This window comes from Convolutriloba macropyga, chromosome 6 (assembly GCF_964194025.1).
Source record: "Convolutriloba macropyga chromosome 6, txConMacr16.3, whole genome shotgun sequence".
NCBI lineage: Eukaryota > Metazoa > Xenacoelomorpha > Acoela > Convolutidae > Convolutriloba > Convolutriloba macropyga.
In genome coordinates this window covers 21,187,551-21,213,102 of record NC_134473.1, presented here as the reverse complement: position 1 = coordinate 21,213,102, position 25,552 = coordinate 21,187,551, and the positions used below count along the sequence as shown (strand labels likewise).

The following is a 25,552-nucleotide window of genomic DNA, read 5'->3' as shown; positions in this document are numbered from 1 at the left end:
TTTTTGGTTTTTAGCTATTTGCCCATTTTTCACGTTTTCTAGATTGGTCACATTATCCCGTAATTGACAGTTCATATATCACATTACATTATTGGCGTTCAAATTAAAGCAAAATTGAAAATATTAAAGATAAAAGACTTAAAGGTATAGATTATGGTTTTTTATGACTTCGATACTACTTTCTCGAAGAATTTAATTGAGTTTTTCAATTTTGTCTTCAACTGTCGTTTTTACTCTGTCTTTTTAGTCGTATGAGATATCCCAAACAATAACCTGGTTTCCTTGGTCTTTTATAGAAGAAAATATGAGCTGATTTTTTGGTATTGGAAGATAGCTGATATCTTTCATGACTTAGAAAACAATTGTTCCAATCCAAAAAAAAAAACAGATTAACCTGGCAATTTTGTTCCTTTTTTTGTCTCTTCGTTGACTAGTCTCGTTAAATACAGGTCAAATATGACATTTCTGTTGTCAAAGGGAGCTTTCAAAAGGAATTGTTGCCACAAAACCTATTGTGTTTAAAGAATTCGCTATTAATTTACTGGCTTTGACACGAGTTTTTCACAAAAAAAATCGAACTAATTTTTAATTTTTGTCATATTCGACGTCCTTTTGTAGACGTATGGCAAATTCTAGAAAAATGCAGGTCTCAATGGATTCTTTGGAAGCATAAACAAAATTAAATAATTATTTCATTTGGTAATTAATGGCTTTCATGTCTTTGGAAATATTTTTTTTTCAAAAAAAAACAAGGATTACTTAAATTTGCCTTTTGTTGTCTAAATGTTATCTAGTTTCATAAAAACGAGGTCGCGCAGTACATTAGCGATGTTTGAGGAAGGTGCAATTGAACAAATTTTGAGAGCCAAGGTATGGCTTTAGGTGTTCTCTGGCAAGAACACCATAAGAATCTCTGGCACATTCTCTTAAAGTGTTTTCTGGCAAGTTTTAAACGACTTTTTGTTTATTGTCTATCTTATGTTCTTTTTAACCGCATAAAAAATTGAATACCGACAGGTTTTTATTCCGTTCTATAGAAGCATTGGTAATTGTAAACCAAAAGTATATTTTAGATGATTTCTAATGGTGTTCATTACTTCGAAATTAATTGTTTTTGTAGAAATACGCAAAATTTTCAACTTTACTTTTTTTGTTCTTCATTGTCTAATTGTCATCAAGCCTTATTACGGACTGGTCTTTCATTTTTCTAGTGAAATACAAGTTCTTTTGTTTACTTTCAGTTTTATCTGATGCTATTTTGACTTTGTTAATAATTTTTTTTTCAAAACTGACATAAAGTTTGTGATGTAATTATTGTTTGCTGATGTTTTTTTTATTTTACTGCTCGTCTTGACTCGCTTTCTTAATATTGGCATATGTCATCAATCTAATTCATCAGTTTTTACTCCACTGATTTATTTGCCTTGGAGGCTATCTTTTCGTTCATACACCATTTTTTTAATTACTTGAATTTTTTTTTGTTTATCCACTTTTTCTTCGTTTGGTAGACTATTATGCCAAAACTGTGAGTGAGCGGGGTCGGAACGTTATGTGAAATTGCACATTACCGAGCCTCCTTGTTTAATCAGAAATTAGATGGATCTGGAAAAATATATGGAGTGACAAAAAGACTGTGTCATTATCCCAAAGATGTGGCAATGCAACTAGCGTTTTCAGCTTGAACTTAAAGTTATTTTCTGTGAGATCATTCATTTCAGAAATTATTTTGTTGTTTTTGTGAATCTTGGCTTCATTTTCTGCTTTTTATATGACTTGATGTTTGGTGTTACTTTTTTTCGTTAGTATATTTAAGAAACAATGTTTGCTACATTAAAGGTTTATATAGTAAGCAATTATTAACTTTATTTTATGCTTGAGTGTTCCATCGATGATGACGCCATAATTAAAATTTTTTAGTTTTGACAAATACCCGACCGACAAATTTAAGTCACAAGGGTTGCCGAGTTTCTCAGTTTTTGTCTAAGAACTTGTTGTGTGGGACTCATATTGTGACGCGTCTGGTATGAATTTTCGGTTTTTCTTTTCGTTTTTCATGGGTGTTTTGTCTAATGAAGGAAAAAAATTGTCTTTCATTTTATAGGCTGGTATGTAGATTTTATAGCCTGTTGGATTATGTTATCTGATTCTTTGTCTTCCTCTATGTATATCAGAATCATCTGATCACGCCGCTAGAGAACGGAGCTTATTTTTGAGATTTCTACAGCTCTGTAGCGCGTGAGGTCAATTTTTTGCGTAGGAGTGAGGTCAATTTATACTGTGATTTGTGTTTTATTTTTATCCATTTAGTTTGGAATGATTTCATTGATTTTCTGACACTTCCCTTGTGTTGTTTCTCACTTGTCCTGATGATTCTTTCTCAGTTTGTTGCTTATTTGAGTTAAAACGATGATTGCTCATAAGCAAAAATGGTCTTAAGCTCTTTAGCTCTTAAGCTAAATTAACCTTTATTTTATTAGATGGTCACATTTGTTTATTTCTCGCAAAGTTTTTTCTATTTGCCATTTTTGTTTTTTTTTTCCCAAACTGTTTTTCCTTGAGCAAGTGTATGTTTTCTGCGAACACACATTTTGCACTTTGCAATTACTGCTGTTAGCGTAAAGTTATTGATAATCAAGTCAAATTACAATTCGTTTTTGAGATTAAATTGGGCAGGTTTTGAATTGAAGCTTCCATTTTTCTACCATCTTACGAGAATTATACTAGACTTGTCCTTGAAGAGTTGTATTTTCCAATTTACAGGATTTTATTCACCCATAAATAAACAAACATCAAGTTCTGTTTGTATAATACTGTATCTTCTGCTTACTGAAGACAATATTTCCATCGACTGTCAAAATATGGCTTCATTTGCATGACATCAAAGGAATATTAAATCATTTTGTTGCCAAAGTTGCGACTTTCAAAACCACACTCTTGCTTACCTGCTCCTCATAACATTTAACTTTCGAGCTTGTTAAGGACCACTGCGAAGAACATCGACTGATAGGAATTAGGATTTTTAAAAAAATTGGATTGCTGAAAAGTAGAATAACTCTCAAAACTTTAACGTATACGTTTGCGGTAAAATTATGTAAGTAGCTTTTATATAAGTTAAAGGATGCTGGAACTTGACTGTATCACTCTAGTTGGGCTGGTGAGTTCCATTTAAACTGTAAATTTGCATAGAGATCAAAGAAGTGAGCATAGTGGTGTTTCGTCCATTAAACATAACGATGTTTTTAAGATTTTAAAATAACTCCGGAGATTTGATAGTGGTACGATTACAGTCAGAAGGCGACCTGAATTTTCCTGAAATACAACAAAGCGTTAGCATAATTTGTGCATACTTTTAGAAAAAATCTGCAAAAATTAGGAACTTATTGGAGAAAAACTTGGAGATGTCTTGAAAAATGGGGAAATATTTTAATTAAACAAGGCGGCTCGTTAATGTGCGTGCGCACATGATGTTCCGACCCGAGCTCATCTACATTTTTGTCTTAATTGTCAACCAAATGAAGAAAAATCAAAAGTAGATGTTTGAGTTTAAAACAATCGTTACGCAACCTATCTACTAATTGAATTACATACTGTCATGCCTTATTACACCGCGAATGAGATCTGACCAAAACTAAAAATTTCACAGCAAAAACTGAATATCTAAATTTAAAAGCACATAGTAACAACGTCGAAATGCAGTCAAACATCACCTTAGCAACTCAAATTCAAATTCTCCTAACTCTGCAGATGATGGAAAGTTTTCTTAAGTCTATGTTACAAGTCAACAAAGAGAACGATCAATGAGGCGAAATTCAAAAATTAATCACCATTTTTTAAAACAAGAAATTTTAAAAGTCTAAAAAATCATTAGCTTTTAACTAAATATTGGTTGATAAATTACCAAAAAGCTATTAAAAAACCAGAATGCCTTGTTTTTGGGTAGACTAAGCCTTAGAATTGAACTAAAGAAAACTTAAAAAATTAGAAACGATTTACGAAAACACAAACTATTGCTACCATTAAAATCATTAGCTATTATCTGAATTTTATGTTTTTTATTTCAATTCATATTTCTACTAATTCAGCTGCAGGAATTATACTGAGAGATTTCTACAGCTCTGTAGCGCGTGAGGTCAATTTTTTGCGTAGGAGTGAGGTCAATTTATACTGTGATTTGTGTTTTATTTTTATCCATTTAGTTTGGAATGATTTCATTGATTTTCTGACACTTCCCTTGTGTTGTTTCTCACTTGTCCTGATGATTCTTTCTCAGTTTGTTGCTTATTTGAGTTAAAACGATGATTGCTCATAAGCAAAAATGGTCTTAAGCTCTTTAGCTCCTAAGCTAAATTAACCTTTATTTTATTAGATGGTCACATTTGTTTATTTCTCGCAAAGTTTTTTCTATTTGCCATTTTTGTTTTTTTTCCCAAACTGTTTTTCCTTGAGCAAGTGTATGTTTTCTGCGAACACACATTTTGCACTTTGCAATTACTGCTGTTAGCGTAAAGTTATTGATAATCAAGTCAAATTACAATTCGTTTTTGAGATTAAATTGGGCAGGTTTTGAATTGAAGCTTCCATTTTTCTACCATCTTACGAGAATTATACTAGACTTGTCCTTGAAGAGTTGTATTTTCCAATTTACAGGATTTTATTCACCCATAAATAAACAAACATCAAGTTCTGTGTGTATAATACTGTATCTTCTGCTTACTGAAGACAATATTTCCATCGACTGTCAAAATATGGCTTCATTTGCATGACATCAAAGGAATATTAAATCATTTTGTTGCCAAAGTTGCGACTTTCAAAACCACACTCTTGCTTACCTGCTCCTCATAACATTTAACTTTCGAGCTTGTTAAGGACCACTGCGAAGAACATCGACTGATAGGAATTAGGATTTTTAAAAAAATTGGATTGCTGAAAAGTAGAATAACTCTCAAAACTTTAACGTATACGTTTGCGGTAAAATTATGTAAGTAGCTTTTATATAAGTTAAAGGATGCTGGAACTTGACTCTATCACTCTAGTTGGGCTGGTGAGTTCCATTTAAACTGTAAATTTGCATAGAGATCAAAGAAGTGAGCATAGTGGTGTTTCGTCCATTAAACATAACGATGTTTTTAAGATTTTAAAATAACTCCGGAGATTTGATAGTGGTACGATTACAGTCAGAAGGCGACCTGAATTTTCCTGAAATACAACAAAGCGTTAGCATAATTTGTGCATACTTTTAGAAAAAATCTGCAAAAATTAGGAACTTATTGGAGAAAAACTTGGAGATGTCTTGAAAAATGGGGAAATATTTTAATTAAACAAGGCGGCTCGTTAATGTGCGTGCGCACATGATGTTCCGACCCGAGCTCATCTACATTTTTGTCTTAATTGTCAACCAAATGAAGAAAAATCAAAAGTAGATGTTTGAGTTTAAAACAATCGTTACGCAACCTATCTACTAATTGAATTACATACTGTCATGCCTTATTACACCGCGAATGAGATCTGACCAAAACTAAAAATTTCACAGCAAAAACTGAATATCTAAATTTAAAAGCACATAGTAACAACGTCGAAATGCAGTCAAACATCACCTTAGCAACTCAAATTCAAATTCTCCTAACTCTGCAGATGATGGAAAGTTTTCTTAAGTCTATGTTACAAGTCAACAAAGAGAACGATCAATGAGGCGAAATTCAAAAATTAATCACCATTTTTTAAAACAAGAAATTTTAAAAGTCTAAAAAATCATTAGCTTTTAACTAAATATTGGTTGATAAATTACCAAAAAGCTATTAAAAAACCAGAATGCCTTGTTTTTGGGTAGACTAAGCCTTAGAATTGAACTAAAGAAAACTTAAAAAATTAGAAACGATTTACGAAAACACAAACTATTGCTACCATTAAAATCATTAGCTATTATCTGAATTTTATGTTTTTTATTTCAATTCATATTTCTACTAATTCAGCTGCAGGAATTATACTGAGAGATTATAAAAAGTTATTAGGGTCACATTTGTAAACATTTGGGAGCTGTTACTACGCGATTGTTCTGAAAGAAGAAAAGAAACGCAAAAAATTACGACTCAAAAAATGTTTATAAAAACGCATATTGTCCAACAAACAAAGCATCGGTAACAAATAATATCAGTAGATATGTTATTTTTTGAAATACAAGAAATTGGATGTGACCTCTCATTGATGAAAATAAGTTAAAATTTGACGAAAGCAACAACAAATCTGAAAAGTTTGAAAATTGTTTGAAAATTGATATCCTAAACTTTAAGACTAAAGGCTATGACTTGACTAACTGATTCGAGTAACATCAACAAACAATCCTCAATTACAGGCTTAGGAGAGTTATCAGCAATTTACGGCTACCTAAAGAACAAAAACAGGCAAAAGCAACAATTTCAAGAAAAAAATTGAGCGAGAAATGTGCCAAAGGTAGTAAAAAATGAATTTTTCATTAAAAACTTTTCTGTGCTCAATTATTTTTTTAACAGCAATGAGAATCTTTTTTTCATCATTATAATTTCAAAAAATCAAATACGAACAAATTCATTAGAACCACGAGTTTTTGAGAAAACTTGTAGTATCAACGCCATTAATTTCATTAGCTTTCAACGGAATCCACTAAACACGCAAAATTATGCCTCCATGGGACAACAAGTTGGTTTGACAATCATATTTTGTCAATAATGCCTGGCAACAAGTTACTGACGATGAAAACAACAACAAAGACAGGCAACAACCAAAAATTCAGTAGAAAAGTGTCAGAAGAAGGTGTCGAAGCAATTCAAATAGTAAGTTCTTCTCTGAAGTTTTTATATATGATCCATTGAATGTTTTCCCTAAACTAATCAGAACTATCAGTATTAGGATAATCTGATAAGATTTCAAGAGTATCCAAAAATAACAAAAAGTACCCAAAATTTTTAAAAAATTATATGACAATTAGTGTATATGAAGTTTTAAACCTAATAGGTAGAAGACAAAACAACTAAACAGATTATTTTTGGCTGCACTAGAATTAAAAGGGATCCTGTAAGAACTAAGACTGACTAACTGTTCACGAAAAAAAGTTAAGGTTCGCTTAATGTTCAAAAAAATTTTTCGAAAATCTTTCTTTAAAGTCCTAAAAGCCCATAAAATTAAAATCTTTTAACGGAGGTCAAAAACTACGCTCAGAAATAACACTATGGCAGGAATAAGATGTTTGTCATGCATAGATAATCAATAAGAGATCACAATAAGTCTTAAGACTATAAAAACAACAACAACGACAGGCAATAACTGAAAATTCAGTAGAAAAAGGCCAGAAGAAAGTGTCGAAGCAGTTTAAATCATCAGTTCTTCTCTGAAAATTTTACATATGATCCGTTGAACGTCTTCCCGAAACCAATGGGAACCGTCAGTATTAGGATAATGTGATAAGATTTCAAAAGTACCCAAAACATTTATAAAAAATATGAAAATTATTGGCACTGAAGTTTTAAAACTAATAGGTAGAAGATAAAACCGCTAACCAGATTTTTTTGGCTGCACTGGAAATATTAAAGGATCCTGTAAGTACAAAGACTGAATAACAGTCCAGAACAAACTTTAGGATCCGTTAATGTTCAAAAAAAATTTTCGAAAAACTTTTTTTTTTGTCTTAACAGCCATAAAACTCGAAAGCTTTTGGCGGAGGTCATCAACTACGCTCAGAATTAACAAAATGCCAAGAAAAAATTCTTGGTCATGCATATAAAACTAAACACAGATCACAATAATTCTTAAGACTATAAAAACAACAACAAAAACAGGCAAAAACTAAAATTCAGTAGAAAAGTGAGAGAAGAAAATTTCGAAGCCATTTAAACCATTAGCTTTTCTCTAAAAACTTTATCTGTGATCCACTGAAAGTCTTTTCTAAGCCAATATGATTGGCATAAGGTTTAGGCAATGTGTAATAAAGTGGATAATGTGATAAGAGTTCAAAAACAACCAATAACACAAAAATATCCAAAAATTTTTTTAAAAAAACTTTGAGTTCTTGTTTCATTGAAGTCACATAATCAAAAGTAAGAAGATAAAACCACCAAAGAAATTATTTTAGTTTTAGTAGAAAGCAAGTGGGTTCTCTCAATACTGAGACTCACTAACAGTTCATGAAAACTTTAAGATTGGTTAAGGTTCAAAAAAATTTCGAAAAATTATTTTTAATTTCTTAACAGCCATTAAACTCAAAAATATTCAACGGAAGTTAATAAACACGCTCAAATGTGCCTTCGTAAGACTATGAAGATGTTGGTCATGCATAGGTGATCAATATGACATCACAACAAGTCTTATGACTATGAAAACAACAACAAAAACGTTCGAAAACCAAAATTCAGTAGAAAACTGCAAGAAGAAAAGGTCGAAGCAATTTGAAACCATAAGATTTTCTCTGAAAAAAGAATCTGTGATCCAATGAACATTTTTTTAACCCAATAGAAGCTGTCAATTGTAGGATAATATGATAAGATTTCAAAAGCAACCAATAATACGGAAATAGCCAAAAAAAATTTAAATTTTTTGAAATGTTGTGTCATTAAAGTCATATTACTAAAAGTTAGACGATAAAACCGCCCTCTAGATCAAATTTGGTTCACCTAGGACGGAAGAAGGTGCTGTCATCACAGAGACTGACTTACAGTTCACGATAATAAGTTAATGATTGGTTAGTGTTCGAAAAAATTTTCGAAAATTTATTTTTAAAATTTTTACAGCCAGTAGCTCTCCACTCAACGCACTAGATATGCTCACTTAAATCTCTTTACGGAACATACTGCCGGTGAGTCAATGAGTCCATGCCATGTACTACAAAAATTAGTAAAACCTAAAAAATTCGAAATTTCGTTTAAAATTACGAAAACTCAGCGTCGAATTTAAAAAAAACATGAGCAATTCCTTGAAAACGAAATTTTTTTGTTCATTGGGTTTCATTTGACTGTAAAACAGGTTTGTCATGAACGGAACCTCGATATGAAAAGTGACTTGTCTCTAAGCGACATAAAAAAGCAAAAAAAATGTAGAAAACTTTATAAAAAAAAAGAGCTCTCAAATAGATTTCGAATTTTTTTGATGTTGAAGCTCTTTGATTTGATCAGAAATTAAATGGATCTAGAAAAATATATGGAGTGACAAAGTGACTGTGTCATCATCCCAAAGATATGGCAATGCAACTAGTGTTTTCAGTTTGAAATTAAAGTTATTTTCTGTGAGATCATTAATTTCCGAAATTGTTTTTGCTGTTTTTGTGAATCTTGGCTTCATTTCCTGCTTTTTTATGACTTGATGTTTTGTGGTTTTTTTTTTCGTTTAGTCTATTTAAGAAACAATGTTTGCTACATTAAAGCTTTATTGTTCCGACCCTTCTTGAGGGGGAAGGAACTATATAATCAAACGGGTTTTTCTGTTCAGTCAATTTTTGCCGGTCGATATATTCATCGTAGAGAGTTCAGACTGGTATCATTAGAAAGCTTGTCCAGCGTAGAATATGGAATCAAAAAGATTTTTCAATTTTCGTTTTTTACAGGGAGTTATCGAGGTTTAAATTTTGAGAAAATAGTGTGAATTTTTTTTACTTTTTCCGGAATTTTTGAATAAAACTTTGCCAATTTTGCTAAAATTTGTTAATTTTTTGTGAAGTGTTGTTGATTTTTATTTGTAAAATCAAAAAAATCAAAAGAATATTGTAGGCTCTTGTATTATTTTTTTGTCAAAAATTCTGGCTAAATACTTCAAAAATAAGACAATTTCTTCAAAAACAGCACGAAATAAGTTTTTTTAGTCCATTGAGAGTGCTCTGTAATTATAACTTTGCCGTTTTTTGCTGAATTTGTTCGTTGATTATCAGAAACGCAGCATTTATTTTTGATTATTTAACTAGCAAAAAATCAATATCTTTAACATTCGAACAATTATGTGTTCTTAACGAACAAAAAGCACTAGCAGAGCTATTTTTGGAGCAATCTTGGACTGGTATAATCCAAAAATAATTCGAATTGTAAACAGTCGGTCTTTTTTATAAAAAAAATTTCGATCTCTTCTAAAATAATTAAATAACATTATGTTTAAAAAAAAGCTCACTGATGATAGTTTCAATTGGGTTCCTAATTAGCACTACATTATTGTATCTAGTTGATTACTTGAAAGCTTATGGTCGTTTTGAATTTTAAAAGTATTTGATTTTCAAATAAATAATGACTTATTGAGCTTTTGCCTCTGTTTTTCTATTTCTTTGGTCAAGTTGTAGCTTATTGTCAGAAATGAAAGAATGCGTCTCCTCTCTATTGCAATCAAATTCAATCTTTATTGTGGTTTTACGCCTTAAGTTATGGCTACTGGCTTTGATACAACTAGATTTTACCTTTCTTAATTTTTAGGTATTTGCCCATTATTCACGTTTTCTAGTTTTGTCATGTTATCACGTTATTGACAGTTCATACATCACATTATTGGCTTTTAAAGTAAAGCACAATTGATATTATTTAAATGCTTGAAGATATAGATTAGATTTGAACGGCTTCTCGAAGAATTTAATTGATTTTTTTAAATTGACTTTAACTGTCGTTTTTACTTTGTCTTTTTTGTCGTTTGAAATTTTACTGTACACTGACACGGTTTCAGTGATTTCTCATGGAAAATTAGATGAGACGATATTCTGATTTTAGTAGATAGCTGATATTTTTCATGACTCCGAAAACAATTGTTTTACAAATTTAAAAAAACCATTTTTTAACTTCGAAATTTTGTTCCTTTTATTGTCTGGTTATCTAGTCTCGTTAATTACAGGCCAATGATGACAATATTGTTGTCAAAGGAAGGTTTCAAAAGGATACTAGTGTCACACAATCTAATGTTTTTAAAGAATTCATAGATTTTACTGGCTTCGGCACGAAAAAAAAAAGAAAAATAATTTTTGATTTTTGTCATGTTTGACGTCCTTTCTGTAGACAAAAGACATATTCTGGATGATTGAAATTCTCATGGGCTTCTTTTGGAAGAATATACGAACCTAATTATTTCTTTTATTCTGTAATTAATGGCGTTCATGTCTTTGGAAAAATTTCTTTTCAAAAAAAAATTGAGGTTGTACTTAATTCTGCATTTTGTTTTCCATTTTCGTCTACTTGTTACCTTGCTTCAATAATGAGAGGTCACATAATACATTATTGGTGGTTGCAGAAAGCGCAATTGATCACATTTTGATGGCTATAGTATTGCTTTACGGTTTCGAAAGCGTTTTCCGCAAAGTTTTATTTGATTTTTTGTTCGTTGTCTATATGTTTTTTTTGTAACCGCGTAAAATTTTGAATACCGACAGCTCTTAATTCCTTCTATGGAAGCATTGGTAATCGTACTTTTATGGAATGTTTTATTTGATTTCTAATGGCTTTAATTATTTCGTAGTTAATTGTTTAAAAAAAATAAGCGAATTTTTCAATTTTACTGTTTTCGGTTTTTTTATTTAATTGTTAACAATTCTTTAATTGACTACTACCTTATCTTTTCTGGTAAATTGAAATTTATTTTATTTATTATAAATTTTATCTGACGGTATTTTGACTGTGTTATGAAGTTTTGTTTTTTAAATTGGACATGAAGTTTTGGAAGTAATTTATTTTTGTTGTTGCTGTTGTTTGATTTTGCTGTTCGTCTTGACTCGCTTTCTTAAAATTTGCACATCTCATCAATCTATTGCGTTATTTTTTTCCACCACAGTTATTTGCTTTGGAGACTTTCGTTTCGTTCATACACCAATTTTTTTTTAATTACTTGAATTTTTGGGTTTTTCTATGTTCCTCATTTGGTAGACAATCAAGCCAAAATTGTAGATGAGCGCGGTCGGAAACTTATGTGCAATCGCACCTTACCGAGTCGCCTTGTTAACGATATATTTTTTATTTATGTTTGAGTGTAACAGCGATGATGACGCCACATTTAAAAATTTTTAGTTTTGACAAATACTCGACCGACCAATTTAAGTCACAAGTGTTGCCAAATTTCTAAGTTTTTGTCAAAGAACTTATATTGTGACGCGTCTGAATTTTTGGTTTTTCTGCTTTTCGTTTTTCATGGGTGTAGTGTCTATTGAAAGAAAAAATTTGTCTTTCATTTTATAGGCTGGTAATTAGATTTTATAGCTTGTTGAATTATATTATCTGATTCTTTGTCTTGCTCTATGTATATCAGAATCATTTGTCACGCCGCTAGAGAACAGAGCTTATTTTTGAGATTTCTACAGCTCTGTAGCGCGTGAGGTCAATCTTTTGCGTAGAAGTGAGGTCAATTTATACTCTGTTTTATTTCTATCCATTTAGTTTGGAACGATTTCATTGATTTTCTGACACTTCCCTTGTGTTGTTTTCCACCTGTCCTGATGATTCTTTTTCATTTTGTTGCTTATTTGAGTTAAAACGACGATTGCTCTGAAGCAAAAATGGTTTTAAGCTCTTTAGCTCTTAAGCTAAATTAATCTTTATTTTGTCAGATGGTCACATTTGTTTGTTTCTTGCAAAGTTTTTTCTATTTGCCATTTTTGTTTTTTTTTGTCAAACTGTTTTTCGTTGAACAAGTGTATGTTTTCTCCGAACACAGACTTTGCACTTTGCAAATACTGCTGTTATCGTAACCTTGTTGATAATCAAGTCATATTACAATTTTTTGAGAATGAATTGGGCAGATTTTGAATTGAAGCCTTCATTTTTCTACCATCTCAAAAGAATTATACTAGACTTGCCCTTGAAGAGTTGTAATTTCCAATTTACCGCATTTTAACTACCCAAAAAAACAAACATCAAGTTCTGTGTGTATAATACTGTATCTTCTGCCTACTGAAGTCAATATTTCCATCGACTGTCAGAATATGTCTACATTTGCATGACATCCGAAAAAAATATGAAATCAATTTGTTGCCAAAGTTGCGACTCTCAAAACCACACTTTTACTTACCTGCTCCTCGCAACATTTAACTTTCGAGGTAGTTGGAGACCACTGCGAAGAACATCTAGTGATAGGAATTATGATTTCTAAAAAAATGGTTGCTGAAAGGTAGAACAACTCTCAAAAAGTTTTAACAAATACGTTTGCTGGAAAATTATGTTAGTAGATTTTATATCAGTTAAAGGATGATGCAACTGGAATGTATCACTCTAGTTGGGCTGGTGAGTACCATTTAAACAGCAAATTTACATAGAGATAAAAGAAGCGAGCATTATGATGTTTTTAAGATTTTAAAAATAACTCCGGAGATATGATAGTGGTACGATTAGAGTCAGAAGGCGACTTCAATTTTCCTCAAATACAACAAAGCAATAGCATAATTTGTGCATACTTTTAGAAAATATCTGGAAAAATTAGGAACATATTGGAGAAAAACTTTGAGATGTCTTGAAAAATGGGGAAATATTTTAAATAAACAAGGCGGCTCGTTAATGTGCGTGCGCACATGATGTTCCGACCCGAGCTCATCAATATTTTTGTCTTAATTGTCAAACAAATGCAGAAAAATCAAAAGTAGATGTTTGAGTTTAAAACAATCGTTACGCAACCTATCTACTAACTGAATTATATACTGTCATGCCTTATTACACCGCCAATGAGATCAGACCAAAACTAAAAAGTTCACAGCAAAAACTGAATATCTAAATTTAAAAGCACATAGTAACGACGTCGAAATGTGGTCAGATATCACCTTAGTCAACAAAGAGAACGATCAATGAGGCGAAATTCAAAAATTAATCACCATTTTTTAAAACAAGAAATTTGAAAAGTCTAAAAATTCATTAGCTTTTAATTAAATATTGGTTGATAAATTACCAAAAAGCTATTAAAAAACCAGATTGCCTTGTCTTTGGGTAGACTAAGCCTTAGAATTGAACTAAAGAAAACTTAAAAAATTAGAAATGATTTACGAAAGCACAAACTATAGCTACCATTAAACTCATTAGCTATTATCTGATGTTTTTTATTTCAATTCTTATTTCTACTAATTCAGCTGCAGGAATTATACTGAGCGATTAAAAAAAGTTATTAGGGTCACATTTGTAAACATTTGGGAGCTGTTACTACGCGATTGTTCTGAAAGAAGAAAAGAAACGCAAAAAATTATGACTCAAAAAATGTTTATAAAAACGCAAATTGTCCAACAAACAAAGCATCGGTAACAAATAATATCAGTAGATATGTTATTTTTTGAAATACAAGAAATTGGATGTGACCTCTCATTGATGAAAACAAGTTAAAATTTGACGAAAGGAACAACAAATCTGAAAAGTTTGAAAATTGTTTGAAAATTGATATCCTAAACTTAAGACTAAAGGCTATGACTTGACTAACTGATTCGAGTAACATCAACAAACAATCCTCAATTACAGGCTTAGGAGAGTTATCAGCAATTTACGGCTACCTAAAGAACAAAAAGAGGCAAAAGCAGCAATTTCAAGAAAAAAATTGAGCGAGAAAAGTGCCAAAGGCAGTAAAAAATGAATTTTTCACTAAAAAGTTTTCTGTGTTCAATTTTTTTTTACCAGCAATGGGAATCTTTTTTTCATCAATGTAATTTCAAAAAATCAAATACGAACAAATTCATTAGAACCACGAGTTTTTGAGAAAACTTGTAGTATCAACGCCATTAATTTCATTAGCTTTCAACGGAATCCACTAAACACGCAAAATTAAGCCTCCATGGGACAACAAGTTCGTTTGACTTTCATATTTTATCAATAAAGCCTTGCAACAAGTTACTGACGATGAAAACAACAACAAAGACAGGAAACAAGCAAAAATTCAGTAGAAAAGTGTCAGAAGAAGGTGTCGAAGCAATTTAAATCATAAGTTCTTCTCTGAAATGTTTATATATGACCCATTGAACGTTTTCCCTAAACTAATGAGAACTATCAGTATTAGGATAATGTGATAAGATTTCAAAAGTATTCAAAAATAACAAATTATTTTTAAAAAATATATGACAATTAGTGTCATTGAAGTTTTAAAACTAATAGGTAGAAGACAAAACCGCTAAACAGATTTTTGTTGGCTGCACTAGAATTAAAAGGGATCTTGTAAGAACTAGGACTGACAAACTGTCCACAAAAAAAGGTTAAGGTTCGGTTAATGTTCAAAAAAAATTTTCGAAAATCTTTCTTTAAAGTCCTAAAAGCCCATAAAATTAAAATCTTTTAAGGGAGGTCAAAAACTACGCTCAGAAATAACACGATGGCAGGAATAAGATGTTTGTCTTGCATAGATAATCAATAAAAGATCATAATAAGTCTTAAGACTTTAAAAACAACAACAAAGACAGGCAACAACCAAAAATTCAGTAGAAAATGGCCAGAAGAAAGTGTCGAAGCAATTTAAATCATTAGTTCTTCTCTGGAAATTTTATATATGATCCGTTGAATGTTTTCCCTAAACTAATCAGAACTATCAGTATTAGGATAATCTGATAAGATTTCAAGAGTATCCAAAAATAACAAAAAGTACCCAAAATTTTTAAAAAATTATATGACAATTAGTGTATATGAAGTTTTAAACCTAATAGGTAGAAGACAAAACAACTAAACAGATTATTTTTGGCTGCACTAGAATTAAAAGGGATTCTGTAAGAACTAAGACTGACTAACTGTTCACGAAAAAAAGTTAAGGTTCGCTTAATGTTCAAAAAAATTTTTCGAAAATCTTTCTTTAAAGTCCTAAAAGCCCATAAAATTAAAATCTTTTAACGGAGGTCAAAAACTACGCTCAGAAATAACACTATGGCAGGAATAAGATGTTTGTCATGCATAGATAATCAATAAGAGATCACAATAAGTCTTAAGACTATAAAAACAACAACAACGACAGGCAATAACTGAAAATTCAGTAGAAAAAGGCCAGAAGAAAGTGTCGAAGCAGTTTAAATCATTAGTTCTTCTCTGAAAATTTTACATATGATCCGTTGAACGTCTTCCCGAAACCAATGGGAACCGTCAGTATTAGGATAATGTGATAAGATTTCAAAAGTACCCGAAACTTTTATAAAAAATATGAAAATTATTGGCACTGAAGTTTTAAAACTAATAGGTAGAAGATAAAACCACTAACCAGATTTTTTTGGCTGCACTAGAATTATTAAGGGATCCTGTAAGTACAAAGACTGAATAACAGTCCAGAACAAACTTTAGGATCCGTTAATGTTCAAAAAAAATTTTCGAAAAACTTTTTTTTGTCTTAACAGCCATTAAACTCAAAAGCTTTTGGCGGAGGTCATCAACTACGCTCAGAAATAACAAAACGCCAAGAAAAAATTCTTGGTCATGCATATCTAATTAAACACAGATCACAATAAGTCTTAAGACTATAAAAACAACAACAAAAACAGGCAAAAACTAAAATTCAGTAGAAAAGTGAGAGAAGAAAATTTCGAAGCCATTTAAACCATTAGCTTTTCTCTAAAAACTTTATCTGTGATCCACTGAAAGTCTTTTCTGAGCCAATATCATTAGCATAAGGTTTAGGCAATGTGTATAAAGTGGATAATGTGATAAGAGTTCAAAAACAACAAATAACACAAAAATATCCAAAAGTTTTTTTAAAAAACTTTGAATTCTTGTTTCATTGAAGTCACATAATCAATAGTAAGAAGATAAAATCACCAAAGAAATTAATTTAGTTTTAGGAGAAAACAAGTGGGTTCTCTCAATACTCAGACTTACAAACAGTTCATGACAATTTTAAGATTGGTTAAGGTTCAAAAAAATTTCGAAAAATTATTTTTAAAATATTAACAGCCATTAAACTCAAAAAAATTCAACGGAAAATAATAAACACGCTCAAATATGCTTTTTTAAGACTATAGAGATGTTGGTCATGCATAGGTGATCAATAAGACATCACAACAAGTCTTATGACTATGAAAACAACAACAAAAACGTTCGAAAACCAAAATTCAGTAGAAAACTGCAAGAAGAAAAGGTCGAAGCAATTTGAAACCATAAGATTTTCTCTGAAAAAAGAATCTGTGATCCAATGAACATTTTTTTAAGCCAATAGAAGCTGTCAATTGTAGGATAATATGATAAGATTTCAAAAGCAGCCAATAATACGGAAATAGCCAAAAAAATTTTTAAAATTTTTTGAAATGTTGTGTCAATGAAGTCATATTACTAAAAGTTAGACGATAAAACCGCCCTCTAGATCAATTTTGGTTCACATAGGACGGAAGAAGGTGCTGTCATCACAGAGACTGACTTACAGTTCACGATAATAAGTTAATAATTAGTTAGTGTTCGAAAAAATTTTCGAAAATTTGTTGTTAAAGTTTTAACAGCCAGTAGCTCTCCACTCAACGCACTAGATATACTCACTTAAATCTCTTTACGGAACTTACTGCCAGTGAGTCAATGAATCCATGCCATATACTCCACAAATTAGTAAAACCTTTAAAAAAAATTTAAATTTTCGTTTAAAATTACGAAAATTCAGTATCCAATTAAAAAAAAACATGAACAATTCCTTGAAAACGAATTTTTTTTGTTCACTGGGTTTCATTTGACTGTAAAACAGGTTCGTCATGAACGGAACTTCGATATGAAAAGCGACTTGTCTCTAAGCGACATAAAAAAGCAAAAAAAATGGAGAAAACTTTATAAAAAAAGCGCTCTCAAATAGATTTCGTTTTTTTTTATCTTGAAGCTCTCTGATTTGATCCGAAATTAAATGGATCTAGAAAAATATATGGAGTGACAAAGTGACTGTGTCATCATCCCAAGATATGGCAATGCAACTAGTGTTTTCAGAGATCATTAATTTCCGAAATTGTTTTGTTGTTTTTTTGAATCTTGGCATCATTTCCTGCTGTTTTTATGACTTGATGTTTTGTGGTTTTTTTCGTTTAGTCTATTTAAGAAACAATGTTTGCTACATTATAGCTTTATTGTTCGACCCTTCTTGAGGGGGAAGGAACTATATACTCAAACGGGTTTTTTTGTTCAGTCAATTTTTGCCGGTCGATATATTCATCGTAGAGAGTTCAGACTGGTATCATTAGAAAGCTTGTCCAGCGTAGAATATGGAATCAAAAAGATTTTTTTATTTTTCGTTTTTTACAGGGAGTTATCGAGGTTTAAATTTCGAGAAAATAGTGTGAATTCTGGCAAAATTTTCTTCACTTTTTTCCGGAATTTTTGAATAAAACTTTGCCAATTTTGCTAAAATTTGTTAATTTTTTGTGAAGTGTTGTTGATTTTTATTTTTAAAAACAAAAAAAATCAAAAGAATATTGTAGGCTTTTTTATTATTTTTTATTTATTTTGTCAAAAATTCTGGCTAAATACTTCAAAAATAAGACAATTTCTTCAAAAACAGAACGAAATAAGTTTCTTTAGTCCATTGAGAGAGCTCTGTAATTATAACTTCGCCGTTTTTTGCTAAATTTATTCGTTGATTATCAGAAACGCAGCATTTAATTTTGATTGTTTAACTAACAAAAATTCAATATCTTTAACATTCGAATAATTATGTGTTCTTAAGGAACAAAAAGCACTAGCAGAGCTATTTTTGGACCGATCTTGGACTGGTATAATCCAAAAAAATTTCGGATTGTAAACAGTCGGTCTTTTTTATAAAAAAAATTCGATCTCTTTTACAATAATTAAATAATATTACTTTTCAAAAAAAGCTCACTGATGATAGTTCCAATTGGGTTCCTAATTAGCAGTAAATTATTGTATCTAGTTGATTATTTGGAAGCTTATGGTCGTTTTGAATTTTAAAAGTATTTGATTTTCAATTAAACAAATAAATAATGACCTTTTGAGCTTTTGCCTCTATTTTTCTGTTTCTTTGGTCAACTTGTAGCTTATTGTCAGAAATGAAAGAATGCGTCTCCTCTCTATTGCAATCAAATTCAATCTTTATTGTGGTTTTAAGCCTTAAGTTATGGCTACTGGTTTTGATACAACTAGATTTTACCTCTCTTAATTTTTAGGTATTTGCCCCTTATTCACGTTTTCTAGTTTTGTCATGTTATCACGTTATTGACAGTTCATATATCATATTATTGGCTTTTAAAGTAAAGCACAATTGATATTATTTAAATGCTTGAAGATATAGATTAGATTTGAACGACTTCGACACTACTTTCTCGAAGAATTTAATTCATTTTCTTAAATTGACTTTAACGGCCGCTCTTACTTTGTCTTTTTAGTCGTTTGAAATTTTACTGTACACTGACCCAGTTTCATTGCTTTCTCATGGAAAATTAGATGAGACGATATTCTGATTTTAATAGATAGCTGATATTTTTCATGACTCCGAAAACAATTGTTTTACAAATTTAAAAAAAAACACATTTAAGCTAATGTTTTCAAAGAATTCATAGATTTTACTGGCTTCGACACGAAAAAAAGGAAATTAATTTTTGATTTTTTTCATGTTTGACGTTCTTTTTGTAGACAAAAGACATATTCTGGATAATTGAAATTCTCATGGGCTTCTTTTGGAAGAACATACGAACCTAATTAATTTTTTAATTCTGTAATTAATGGCATTCATATCTTTGGAAAAATTTCTTTTCGAAAAAAAATTACAGTTGTACTAAATTTTGCATTTTGTTTTCCATTTTTGTCAACTTGTTACCTTGCTTCAATAATGAGAGGTCACATAATACATTATTGGTGGTTGCAGAAAGTGCAATTGATCACATTTTGATGGCGATAATATGGCTTTACGGTTTTGAAAGCGTTTTCCGCAAATTTTTATTTGATTTTTTGTTTGTTGTCTATATGTTTTTTTTGTAACCGCGTAAATTTTTGAATACCGACAGCTCTTAATTCCTTCTATGGAAGCACTGGTAACCGTATTTTTATGGATTATTTTATTTGATTTCTAATGGTTCTCCTTATTTCGTAGTTCATTGTTTAAAAAAAAATAAAGGAATTTTTCAACTTTACTGTTTTTGTCCTTTTTTGTCTAATTGCTAACAATTCTTTTATTGACTACTCCCTTATCTTTTCTGGTGAATTGAAATTTATTTTGTCTATTATCAATTTTATCTGACGGTATTTTGACTGTGTTATGAAGTTTTGTTTTTTAAATCGGACATGAAATTTTGGATGTAATTTATTTTTGTTGTTGCTGTTGTTTGATTTTGCTGTTCGTCTTGACTCGCTTTCTTAAAAATTGCACATCTCATCAATCTAATGCGTTAATTTTTTTCCACCACAGTTATCTGCTTTGGAGACTTTCGTTTCGTTCATACACCAATTTTTTTTAATTACTTGATTTTTTGGGTTTTTCTATGTTCCTCATTTGGTAGACAATCAAGCCAAAATTGTAGATGAGCGTGGTCAGAAACTTATGTTTAATCGCACCTTACCGATTGGCCTTGTTAACGATATATTTTTTATTTATGATTGAGTGTAACAGCGATGATGGCGCCACAATTAAAAATTTTTAGTTTTGACAAATACTCGACCGAGCAATTTAAGTCGCAAGTGTTGCCAAGTTTCTAAGTTTTTGTGAAAGAACTTATATTGTGACGCGTCTGGTATGAATTTTTGGTTTTTCTGCTTTTCGTTTTTCATGGGTGTAGTGTCTATTGAAAGAAAAAAATTGTCTTTCATTTTATAGGCTGGTAATTAGATTTTATAGCTTGTTGAATTATATTATCTGATTCTTTGTCTTGCTCTATGTATATCAGAACCATCTGATCACGCCGCTAGAGAACGGAGCTTATTTTTGAGATTTCTACAGCTCTGTAGCGCGTGAGGTCAATTTTTTGCGTAGGAGTGAGGTCAATTTATACTGTTTTCTTTATTTTTATCCATTTATTTTGAACGGTTTCATAGATTTTCTGACACTTCCCATGTCTTGTTTCCCACTTGTCCTGATGATTCTTTCTCAATTTATTGCCTATTTGAGTTAAAACGACGATTGCTCTTAAGCAAAAATGGTCTGAAGCTCTTTAGCTCTTAAACTAAATTGATCTTTATTTTATCAGATTGTCACATTTGTTTATTTCATGCAAAGTTTTTCTATTTGACTTTTTGTTTTTTTTCTCAAACTGTTTTTCCTTGAACAAGTTTATATTTTCTCCGAACACACACTTTGCACTTTGCAAATACTGCAGTTATCGTAACCTTGTTGATAATCAAGTCATATTACAATTTTTTTGAGAATGAAATGCGCAGACTTTGAATTGAAGCCTTCTTTTTTCTACCATCTCACGAGAATTTTACTAGACTTGTCCTTGAAGAGTTGTAATTTCCAATTTACCGCATTTTAACTACCCAAAGAAAACAAACATCAAGTTCTGTGTGTATAATACTGTATCTTCTGCTTACTGAAGTCAATATTTCCATCGACTGTCAGAATATGTCTACATTTGCTTGACATCCAAAAAAAATATGAAAGCAATTTGTTGCCAAAGTTGCGACTCTCCCAACCACACTCTTACTTACCTGCTCCTCGCAACATTTAAGTTTCGAGGTATTTGGAGTCCACTGCGAAGAATATCAACTGATAGGATTGAGGATTTCTAAAAAAATGAAAGGTAGAATAACTCTCAAATAGTTTTGTAGGATGCAGGGAATTGTTATAACAAGATATCGTAAGTTAGATAGTTTAGGTCAAGTTAGACAAGTTAATTATATGTTTGAAGTGAGCCTGCTTTCTTTAAAGGTTATTGTTTCGAAGACGCCAGAGAGGGGAGGTGATGAACAATTTGATGAACAAAAGCATATTGAGCTGTCGATATGTTTCATTTACTTAGCAAAGTTGTATTTGTGCTTCAGGCCAAAGTCGAAATGATTGATTTAAATTAAGAAGAAAACCAGAGAGCGAACATTTGAAGTGAACTAGATATTTTGAACAGAATTGGAATTTCAATTTCAAGTAACTCAAAGTACGATTTTGAATTTGCAAAATATGGGCACCCCCAAAACCTGGTACAACTCAACTCTTTAAATTATATTTATCATTGATCTCTGGAAATTTGTAGGGATGTTCCCCTAATGATTGTTGATATATAATAGGGATATGCGGCCGAATACAATTTTCTGATCTGAGTTATTAGCACGGGAAAAGGTGTTATTGAAAGGTTTTTGATATTTTAAAAAAAAAATTAAAAGTTTATGGATGAAATAATGGTATAAACCAGTCGTACTAGCAAGTACTTGTGAAGTAAGGTATTGGGTGATCAAAGTAATGGTTTAGAAAGTTGTGGAAGACATTTTTTGGAATTTTTAAATAAAAAAGGCAATTTATTGGTTTTTCGAAATACCCTGGGGGTAAAATTTCTCCGACCCCTCCCGGGATGAGAAGGAGTTATTGGTTGATAACTGGTCATTGGTTGCAGGAACCCCTAAAAGGGCTCTTTTGCAAGTATAATTTTCAGGCAAATCCGACCACTCAATCTCAAGCTATTAACACCGGAAGTAGTGTGATTTGAAGGTTTTTCGGTGTTTTACTGTGAAATATGACAGTTTGAGTAAGAAATAATGAGATTAATCAGTTGTAATGGCATGCAGGTATAAATTAGGGTTTTTGAATGATCATGGGAAGGGCTTAGGATGTAAAATTGCAATTTTTGAGAATATTGGTAATTATCAGACGAAGGTAGTTAGCACCTAAATTGAAACAGTATTTTTTAGGAAAGTTGAAGACCGGTTGGCCTGAAATTTGGGGGATAGACTAATCTGGGTACGAGGAATCCGATTTTAATGTCAGATCTGACCCCACACCAACCTGCATGGAACTAGTGCACGCCAGTGCTGCGGAACGTAAAATTTGAATTGCTCGTGGAGTATTGGTAGCAGCCCTATGATTTTTGGAGTGTTAGTGTAACTTTTCAAGGGCTTTCTAGTGGTGATATTTTTAACATCTGGGTGCGACCAGAAGTTAGTGCTTCGGGATAACCCGAGTGGTGAAAATCGAAAATTGGCCTTTTTGAACGGCCGAATGACTTTGAAATGGTAATGGTATGATAACCTGAGACAGTTAGTGACAAAAAGTACCCACCCCGGTCAATTTTGACGAACTCGGATTTTTTGGGTTTCGGCACCCTCGACTCGTTAAAGATTTCCAAATTGCAAACAACTCGCAACAGTTGATTCGTTGGTAATGAAAATTGGCAGGCAAGTTGATGGCACCCTATAGTTACTAGAAATTTTTATCCGAAGACATTTTGACAATTACTTTGCGAATTATAAAGTTTGGAATTTTGGGGTCATCCGGGAGGTCGAAGAAAAGTGTGCGCAGTTATTGCTTGTGATCTAGTGGGAGTTAGGCTATGAAATTTTGTGGGTACGTGCAACTATGAGAGGACTTTCTATGACAATAGTTAGTTTTTATCAACTTGACCCTTCATCTTGGATGAGTGACTTCTAGAGGATTGACTTCTAGAGGTCGAATTGCAAGCTTTTAGGAAAATTAGACTTTCCGGCAGTTTTCGAATGGGGAATTGCATGAAACGCTGTGAATGCTGTGACTAACAATTAATCTTAGCTTTGAGATTGAGTTTAGTTATTTTTTCAACACATGATTTTTGACAGGTATTGATTGCAGCTAGTTAATTTGATAGCGGAAATAAAAGAATAAGTACCTTTCAGAGCAACGTTCAATATTTACTAAGCAAACACTGATTGACATGTCAAGTGCCTATATGAGATAAAACTGAGTGGACTTGTCTAACTAAGATTCCAATGGTCGATTACTTAAGATAAGGAGAAAGTTGAACAACGGTTGGTAATATTTGAATGACAGAGCATAATTTGATTTTGGTTTGTTTGTATAGCAAACAAAGTCCTCCTACAGAATGTGACAGATTTCAAAGTGTAAGCTGCAATGTTTGCTTAAGAGATTAAGTTTTGTTTGCTTAAGATAAGAGCGCATTGGTTGAGTATAAATTGAAGTGACACAGAGAAATTTCGGCAGAGGCAGACGTTGGAGAATTCTGGGAGAATTCAGAAGTTTGAACACAGGAGAGTTTTTGCACAAGCGACAAAAAGTAGTTGATTTAGTGGGACTAAGATTTAAAAGAGATTGAGAGTGAGAGTGAACTCTGGAAGTTTGTAATTGCAAGACCAGTTGGGATACTATGAGCGTTTTTGATTTAGTTCATTTGGGAAGTGAACAACGGATATTGGTACTATTATTGTAATTAATATTATAAATTGTCTTGAATTTGCCTTTTCCATTGATGTGCAAGTAATTTTCTTAGCTTTGTTGTCCATGTAACTGGATTTGAAATTACGAGCGCCATTGTGAAATAACTTATTTCGAGGCAATCTAATTTGCAACAGCATACAAGAGTGGAAGAGGGGAAATAGCAGAGTAACAAATTAACCCTTGCTTCACCAATTCAAAACCTTTAGTTATTTTATTTGATCGATGTTCTGGGCGGCAGATCCCCCTCATTGTTAGCCTAGTTAGAAATTCAGAAGACGACAAGTTTTAACAAATACGTTTGCCGGAAAATTATGTAAGTAGATTTTATATAAGTTAAAGGATGATTGAACTGGACTGTATCACTCTAGCTGAGTACCATTTAAACAGTAAATTTACATAGAGATCAAAGAAGTGAGCATAGGGGTGTTTCGTCCAGTAAACATCACGATGATTTTAAGATTTTAAAATAACTCCTCAGATATGATAGTGGTACGATCACAGTAAGAAGGCAACCTGAATTTTACTCAAATACAACAGGGCGTAGAGCATAATTTGTGCGTCCATTTTGAAAATATCTGGAAGAAATTTAGGAAATATTTGGAGAAAAACCTGGAAATGTCTTGAAAAATGGGAAATATTAAAACAAGTGATATCAAATATCTAATGATATTTTGAGTAAATGTCGTAGTTAGCAAGTGGTTCTGGTAGGTTCAAAAGGTCAGCAAATAAATGCAGTCAGTGTAGTTCAGCGTAGTTTTAACCGAGCTATGTTTTTAGTATTATGCAAAGAATTTAGATGCAGGGAAAATATTGAGAAAACTTTTTTGTAAAAATGTTCTTTATTTAAGTGCTAATTGCCAAACTTGTTGTACAATCTGGGCCAGGTTATTTGGCGCACTTGTGGATCACAATAAATTCAATTAACATGCACAATCAATTCTATTAGAAAGGGAGCGAGTTTTTCGAAGTACATTTTCGGTTAATAAAGTTTGTCAATTTATCAAAATTAAAGCTCATTTGATTTCTGATTAAGCACTTACAGCGTTTGATAGGTGTAGAGTGAAGACTGCTTAAGAACTTTTATTAGCGCGATTTCTCCTTTTAACCATTTTTTTTGCCTCGTTCACTTTTTGTTCATGCTAGTTGAATGAAAAAAAAGTTAACCTCACTGGCATACACGTTCGTCCAATTTTGAGAATCCATTTCTTTGTATTATTTTAAAAGTTTCCTGTCTTGATTTCATGTGCAGACAATATAGCCAAGAATATGGATGAGAGGAGTCAATAAACTGTATTAATTCAAGTTTATGGATCGTAATCGGGGAAAACGAAGGGACAGTTTCGTTTTCATCAGGAAAATAAGTTGTTTC

The 25,552-nt window shown here is 31.6% G+C and overlaps 1 protein-coding gene across 1 annotated transcript in view; it reads left to right on the top strand.

The window, feature by feature from the left end:
* LOC142341566 (uncharacterized) overlaps positions 1–25,552 on the top strand; it is a 109,999-nt gene that overhangs the window by 51,651 nt on the left and 32,796 nt on the right. The window lies entirely within an intron of this gene.